The following is a 9,041-nucleotide window of genomic DNA, read 5'->3' on the forward strand; positions in this document are numbered from 1 at the left end:
GCACAGGACCAATTTCATAGGAAGGGATGATACTTAAAAGGTGAAATTAAGAGGTGAGAGGAATGTAATGGGAGGAGATGGGGAGAGACAGAGTGGGGTAAACTATCTCATATAGAAGAGGCAAGGGAAAATGGTTATAATGGAGGGGAAGAATAGGAAGGCAAAAGGAATGGGTCAACCTTATTCTCATTGAATTTGGCTTAGGGAGGGAATGAAATACACACTAAATAGTGTATCTCACCCTATAGGAGAATAGGGGGGAAGGAGATGTGAAGGTGAATGATGGAAAGGAGGGCAGCGTGGGGGGGAGGGAAGTTGGAAGCACCCACTTTTGAAAAGGGATGGGATCAAAGTAGAGAATAGAACAAGTGGGAGTTGGGATAGGAGGGAGTAAAATATGGTCATTCTTTTACAATATATCTACTATGTTTTTGTTTTGCATTAGCTGCACATGTACAAACTATACTGAACTGCTTATCTTCCCAGTAAGGGTGGGTGACAAGGGAGGAAGGGAATGAATCTGGAATTCAAAGTTTTAAAATCAAATGTTTAAAATATATATACACTATTATTAATATTATTTTACATGTAATTAGGAAATAAGCTATACAGGCACTGTGGCAATAGAGATCCACCATGCCCTACTGGAAAAGGTGAAAGGGGTATGGGAGAAAATATGGGAGAGAGCAGATTGGAGGAGAGGATATCCTGTGGGACTTCTATTTTGGGGTGGTGGGTAGGGGAAAAACGGGGAGAAAATTTGTAACTCAAAATCTAGCATAAATGAATGATGTAAATCAGAAGTTAGTAAAGCATTTGAAAAATGGTAAAATGTAATTGAGAAATATTTAACAAAACCAATAAAAATACAATAAAACAAAGATAATATTCCATTAAACAATTCTTGGTTAGAGTCAAATAAAATGCTGCTAAACATTGCAATCCCAAGCCCAATCAGTAATTCTGGGTCAAATGAGGATTGGGAATTCTACTAAAACTTCCAGAACCCTGATTTCATATAAACTGAAATTGTCTCCTTGCTTATTTAAGTAGAAATCATCCTAGTTTACTTAAAATAAATGTTGTTTCCACAAATCAAAAACATAAATAAATAAATAAATAAATAAATTGGGCATGCAAATGGAAAAGCTAGAAAAAGAACGAATTGAAAATGCCCAATTAAATACTAAATTAGAAATAACAAAAACCAAAAGAAAGATTAATAAAATTGAAATTATGAAAACTATTGAACTGATAAATAAAATTGAGTTGGTTTTCTGAAAAATCCAATAAAATTGATAATCATTTAGTCAATATGATAAAAAGAAGGAAGAAAACCAAATTAAAAGTACCAAAAATGAAAAAGGTAAATCTACCTCCAATAAAGACGAAATTAAAATAATAATTAGGAATTATTTTACCAAAAAGTATTCACTTAAATTTGACAATCTTAGTCTAATGGATGAATATTTACAAAAAGGTTAACTGCCCAGATTAACTGCATAGGAAGTAAATCACTTAAATAACCACATCTCACAAAAAGAAATTGAACAAGCCATCAATGAACACCCTAGAAAAAAAATCTCCAGGGCCAGATGAATTATTAGCCAATTCTATCAAATATTTAAAGAAAAATTAATTCCAATAGCGTACAAACTATTTGGGAGAATTGGAGAAACAGGAGTCCTACCAAATTCTTTTTATGACACAAATATGGTATTGATATTTAAATCAGGAAGAGACAAAATGGAGAAAGAATATTATGGACCAATTTCTCTCATGAATACAGATGCAAAAAATTTTAAATAAAATATTAGCAAAATGACTACAGCAATTTATCACAAGAGTAATACACTTTGATCAGGTAGGATTTATTACAGGAATACAAAGATGGTTCAATATAAGGAAAATTATAAGTATAATTCATCACATCAAAACAAAACTAGCAGAAACCATATGATTATTGCAATAGATACAGAAAAAGGCTTTTGACAAAATACAACACCCATTCTTCTTAAAAACACTAGAAAATATAGGAATAAATGGAGTCTTTCTCAAAAGAATAAGTAGCATCTATCTAAAACCATCAGCAAGTATTATATGTAAGGGGACAATCTAGAAACATTTCCAATAAAATCAGAGGTGAAACAAAGATGTCCACTATTACCCCTCTTATTCAATTTGGTACTAGAAATATTAGCAGTGGCAATAAAAGAAGAAAAAAAATTGAAGGAATCAAATTAGGTAAAGAAGAGACTAAGCTACCACTCTATGGAAATGATATAATGATATAAGTAGAGAATGCCAGAGAATAAAGTAAAAACCTACTTGAGATAATAAGTAAATTTGGTAAAGTTTCAGGTTATAAAATGAACCCACATAAATCCTCACCATTCCTATACATTTCTAATGAAATTCATCATCAAGAGAGAAAGAGAAATTTCATTTAAAGTTACTGTACACATTATAATATATTTTGGAATCTACCTGCCAAAACAAACCCAGCAACTTTATGAACACAATTACAAAACACTTTTCACACAAATAAAGTCAGATTTAGATAATTGGAAGAAAACATCAGTTGCTCATGGCTAGGTCGAGCTAATATAATAAAAATTACAATTTTACCTAAATTAAATTACATATTTAATATGTAATATTAAACATATTTTGTATATAATATTGTGCATAATGTAACATATTTAATATGTACATACATATGTACATATTACATAAATTACATATTCTCACTGTTTAGATTGCCTAAGGTGATAAAACAGGAAAATGATATATGCTGAAGAGGATGTGGAAAAATTGGAACACTAATGCATTGTTGGTGGAGTTGGGAACTGATCTAACCATTCTGGGGAGCAATCAAGGAACTATGCCCAAAGGACTATAAACAAGTAATATTTTGACCCAGCAATACAACTTCAAGGGTTGTATCCCAAAGAGATCATAGAAATGGGGAGAGTCCCTGGAAGTACAAAAATATTTATAGCAGCTCTTTTTCTGGTGGCAAAGAATTGGAAATCAAGGGGATGTCCATCAACTGGGGAAGGGCTGAATAAGTTGTAGTATATGAATGTAATGCAATACTATTGTGCTATAATAAGTGAGGAGCAGACAGACTTCACAATAACCTGGAGAGACTTTTACAAACTGATGTTGAGTGAGAAGAGCAGAACCAGGAGTAATTTTTACACAATTACAGACAACATATTGTGATGACTACCTTTGATAGACTGGGATCCTCTCAGCAATGCAAGATTATAAGACAACTCCAAAAGACTCATGATAGAAAGTGATATCCACATCCAGAAAAAGACCTACAGAGTCTGAATGCATTTTAAAGCAAACTACTGGTTCTCTTTCTTTTTCCTTGTCTTGTTTAGTTCTTCTTTCCCACTGTTCACTCCATTAGGTATAATCCTTCTTTACAACCTGACTAATATTTAATGTGAAGGTATTTGTAGACCTTATATTTGATTGCATGCTGCCATTTGGGGGGTGGTATAGGGAGGGGAGAAAATTTGAAACTCAAGGGATTGTGGAACTAAATGTTGTAAACTAAAAGTTAATTAACTAATAAAAAATAAATTTTGGGGGGAAGATCATTCCAAAATATTTGCTTCACACCTATGTCCCCTTTCTGAGTAAACTCCTTTTTCCTGTCCCAATGGTAAAATTCTTGGAAGATATATATGATAAAAAGGAATGTAAACATTTTAATCATATTAAATCCTTTATTATTTCTCTTTATTATTTACTTTCCCGTGCTTCTCTACATTCTCATGTTTGTAACAATACCGAGGACTAGATATATTCACAAATGAATTCTACCAAATATTTAAAGAACAATTAATTCCAACACTATATAAACTATTTGGGGAAATAGGCAAGGAAGCAATACTACCAAATTCATTTTACAGCAGAAATCTATTACTGATACCTAAGCCAGGAAGAACAGAAACAGAAAGAACTTATAGCCTAATTTCCCTAATAAATATTGCTGCAAAAAAAGATAGAAACAAGTAGATTATTACAATATATTACAAGGTTTATACATTATAACCAGGTTGGATTTATATGAAGAACGCAGGGCTGGTTCAATATTACTTAATCTATCAGCATAACTGACCATATAAATTAAATAATTATAACAAATATATGATTATCTCATCAGATATAGAAAAAACTTTTGAGAAAATACTCATTCCAATTAAAAGCCCTAGAAAGGGGGCTGCTAGGTGACACAGTGAGTAGAGCTCTGGCCCTGGAGTCAGGAGGATCTGGCCTCAGGCACTTCACACACACACACACACACACACACACACACACATACACACACAGAAACTAACTCTGTGACGTTGGGTGTGTCACTTAACCTCAATTGTCCTATCCTTCCCCTGCCAAAAAGCCAAAAAAAAAAAAGAGCATAGGAGTAAATGGAGCTGTCCTTAAAATAATAAGTAGCATCTATGATTTTTTTTTGTTTTTTGGAGGGCAACTGGGGTTAAGTGACTTGCACAAGGTCAAACAGATAGTAAATGTTAAGTGTCTGAGACCAGATTTGAACTCAGGTCCTCCTGACTGTACAGCCATTGCTCTATTCTCTGTGCCACCTATACACCCTGGCAATATCTATTTAAAGCCATCAGCAACCCCTATCTGTAATGGACATAATTCTTCCCAATAAGATCAGGAGTGAAGCAAAGATGCCCATTATCACCACTATCACTCAGTATTTTACAAAAAAACATAGATGTAGAAATAAGACAAGAAAAGGAAATTAAGGGAATTTTAATATGGAATAAAGAAAAAAAGTAAACTCTTTGCTGATGGTATGATGTCATACTTAGAGAATCCTAGAACTAGTTGAAACAATTAATGACTTTAACAAAGTAGCAGGATATAAAATGAACCTACAAAATTCTTTAACATAACTATGTATTAAAACAAAGTCCAGCAGCAAGAGATAAAAAGAGAAATCAAATTTAAAATAGCACCACACAATATAAAATAATTGAGAGCCTACCTGCCAAGACAAATTCAGGAACTATTTGGAAAAAATTACAAAACACTTTTCAAAGAAATAAAGTCATAACTAAACAAATTGTAGAACATTAATTGCTCATGGGGAAGCCAAGCCAATATAATAAAAAAAGAAAATTCTACCCAAATTAATTACTTATATATTGCCAGACCTATTAAATTACAAAAAAAACATATAGAGACTTAGAAAAAAATAATAGGGGGGCAGAGCCAAGATGGTGGAGTAGAAACAGGACTTCTGTGCAGCTACTGTTTCCACCTCCTCCAATTCATGTAAAAAATGACTCTAAACAAACTTTGAAGCTACAGAACCAACAAAATGACAGACAGACAGACAGACAGACAGAAGCTAACCTCCTGCTGAAGATAGCCTGGGAGTCAAGCAATAAGGGGCCAGCACAGCACTCTGGGAGCTAAGCCCAGCCCCATGTGAGCCTCAGGTTTTAGCCCCAGAGCTGGCCTGACCAGTCACCGGCTGCAGGGACCCCAGATCACCAGCAGCTGTGGCAATCCAGAATTATCAACACATGGATGTGAAGGACAATGTGAGAGGTCAGTGCAGTCTGGACTTTGGGACCCAGTAAGTGGGAGTAAATAAGCTTTTGGCCCTGAGGAGAGAAGCTGCTGATATGCTTGCCACAGCCAGCACCATGTAGCAGCTTCAGCTCCTGGCCTGCAGAGTGTAGGGGGAACAAGCAACCAGTCTTAGGGGTAATTGCTCTTGCTTTACACTCCTTGGATCTGGATTGCAGTCTAGGGTGGAGGTCCTGGGCTGTGTGACCAGCTTGCCAGAGTGTATGGAGGCTCAGAGAGGGTACTCAGCTAATACTAATACCTTCGGCAGCTGAGAAAAATCCCGAGATTGGAATGAAGCTCCTCTGAATGGTAGCAGAGTTCTACTGTGGCAAAAGCCCAAAAGTCAAATAATTGAGTGGCAACAGGAGCAAACAAGGGAAGTAAAGCAAGCAGAGCAACCCAAATGCACACTCTTATTTGGGGGACGAAAAGGATCAAAGCATGTAACAGGAGGAAGACAGCAAAGTCAGAAAACCTGCACCAAATGCTTCCAAGAAAAATACGAGCTGGTTACAGGACACAGAGGAGGTTAAAAAGTATTTTGAAAATCAAAAAAGAAAAGTGGAGGAAAAATTGGGAAGAGAAATGAGAACAATGCAAGAAATTAATGAAATGAGAGTCAACAACCTGACTGAAGAAAATAACACCTTAAAACGTAGACTAACTCAAATGGCAAAAGCAGCTCAAAAATGCAAAGAGGAAAAGAATGCCTTAAAAAGCTGAATTTTCCACACAGAAAGAGAATCTCAAAAGCTCACTGAAGAGAATCATTCCTTCAGAATTAGATTGGAGCCAATGGAAGCTAGTGACTTTATGAGAAATCAAGATACTATTAAACAGATCCAGAGAACGGAAAAAATAGAAGGCAATGTAAAATATCTCATTGGAAAAAAAAACCCTCACCTGGAAAATAGATCGAGGGAGATGATTTAAAAATTATTGGACTACGTGAAAGTCATGATCAAAAAAAGAACCTAGAAATCATCCTTCAAGAAATTCTCAAGGAAAATTGCCCTGATGTGTTAGAACCAGAGGGCAAAATAGAGGTTGAGGTTGAAGGAATCCACCAATCACCTCCCAAAAAAGATCCCAAAAAGAAAACTCCTAGGAATATTATAGCCAGTTTCTGGAAGTCCCAGATGAAGGAGAAAATATTACAAGCAGCCAGGAAGAAACAATTTGAATATGGTGGAAAAACAATCACGATAACACAAGATCTGGCAGCTTCCACACTGAAGGACCGAAGGGCTTGGAATATGATGTTGTGGAGGTCAAAGAAGCCGGCATTCAAACCAGGAATCACCTACCCAGCAAAACTGAGTATCATGTTTCAGGGGAAAATATGGTCATTCAGTGGAATAAAGGCCTTTCAAGCATTCTTGTTAAAAAAAAAAAGTTGAATAGAAAATTTGATATTCAGATACAAGAAGCAAGGGAAACATGAGAAGATAAATAGGGAAAAGAAATCATAAGGAACTTATTGAAGTTGAACTACTTATATCTGTACATGGAAAAACAATAATTGTAACTGATGCAAATTTTCTCAGTATGAGAATTTTTGAAGGGAACAGAAATGTGTGTGTATGTGTATAGACATACATATACATATACACATATATATGTATATGTATGTATATACACACTCATACACATATGTCTATACTGGAGGGTATATGGACCTATGAATATATATATATATATGTATAAATGAATGTATATATATATATATATATGCGTGTGTATGTTTGTGTAGATATACATAGATAGAGGGCACAGGACCAATTTCATAGGAAGAGATGATACATAAAAGTTGATATTAAGAGGTGAGAGAGGAATATGAGAGGAGAACGGGAGAGACAGAATGGGGTAAACTATCTCATAAAGAAGAGGCAGGGGAAAATGGTTACAATGGAGGGGAAGAACAGGAAGACAAAAGGGAATGAGTCAACCTCATTCTCATTGAATTTGACTTAGGGTGGGAATGACATACTCACTAAATAGGGCTTCTCACCCTACAGGAGATTAGGAGGGAAGGGGATGAGAGGGGGGGATGATGGAAGGGAGGGAAGCCTGGGGCAGGGGAAGGAAGTTGGAAGTACCCACTTTTGAAAAGGGACAGGATCAAAGTAGGGAATAGAAAAAGTGGGAGATGGGGTAGGAGAGCGGGTAATATAGTCAGTCTTTTACAATATCCACTATGAAGATGTTTTTCATGTACAACCTATACTGAATTGCTTATTTTCCCAATAAGGGTGGGTGACAAGGGAGGAAGAAAATGAATCTGGAATTCAAAGTTTTAAAATCAAATATATATACTGTTATTAATATTATTTTACATGTTGCTGGGAAATAAGATATACAGGCACTGGGGCATAGAGATCCACTGGGCCCTACTGGAAAGTTGGAGGGGATATAGGAGAAGATATGGGAGAGAGCAGATTGGAGCAGGGAATATCAACTGGGATCACTCTTTTGGAGTGGTTGGTAGGGGGAAAATGGGGAGAAAATTTGTAACTCAATATCTTGTAGAAATGAATGATGTAAACTAGAAGTTAATAAAGCATTTTATTAAAAAAAATTATCAAAGAATGTTAACAGGCATCTTTCTGAAGAAGAAATCAAAGCTATCAATAGCCATATGAAAAAAAATGTTCTAAATCACAATTGATTAAAGTAATGCAAATTAAAACAACCAGGGTATCATCTCCCACCTATCAGATTGGTTAATATGACAGGAAAAAAAATGACAAATTCTCTAGGGGATGTGGAAAAATTGGGATACTAATGCACTATTCTGAAGCTTTATGATGAAAAAATGTCACCCACTCTAGAGAAAGAACTAATTAATTCTGAATGCAGATTAAAACATAATTCATTTTCTTTATTTTTTCTTGCCTTATTTTTTAGAGGTAATCAGTATTAAGGAATTTGACACACAGCTAGTAAGTCACAGTTAGTAAGTATCTGAGGCTGGATTCACACTTGGATCCTCCAGGGCTAGTGCTCTATCTACTGTACCACCCAGCTGCCCCCTTTCTTGTTTTTGTTTTGTTTTGTTTTTGCAACATAACTAATATGAAAGCATGTTTTGCATGAAATAACATGCATAATTGATATCATAATTCTTGTCTTCGCAAAATTGGTGAGATAAAGATTAGAGGGAATGATAGAATTTGGAAATCATTTTTTTCATGAATGTCAAAAATAAATATTTTAAATCCAATATTACACTTTACTTATTAAAGATACTTCATAATATACAGTTATCTTTAGGTCATTCCATGAGCGGACATGGATAGATTTTAAGCTGTATTGTAGGGACCACCTCCATTGTAGGGACAACATCCATAGATGAAACTTCTGAGTAAATCCAAACAGCTGATCATTCCTACCTCATTATATTTCTTGTT

This window comes from Petaurus breviceps, unplaced genomic scaffold (assembly GCF_028583685.1).
Source record: "Petaurus breviceps papuanus isolate PSGF00001 unplaced genomic scaffold, PetGlider_PUasm1.0 91133, whole genome shotgun sequence".
In the NCBI taxonomy this organism is placed as follows: domain Eukaryota; kingdom Metazoa; phylum Chordata; class Mammalia; order Diprotodontia; family Petauridae; genus Petaurus; species Petaurus breviceps.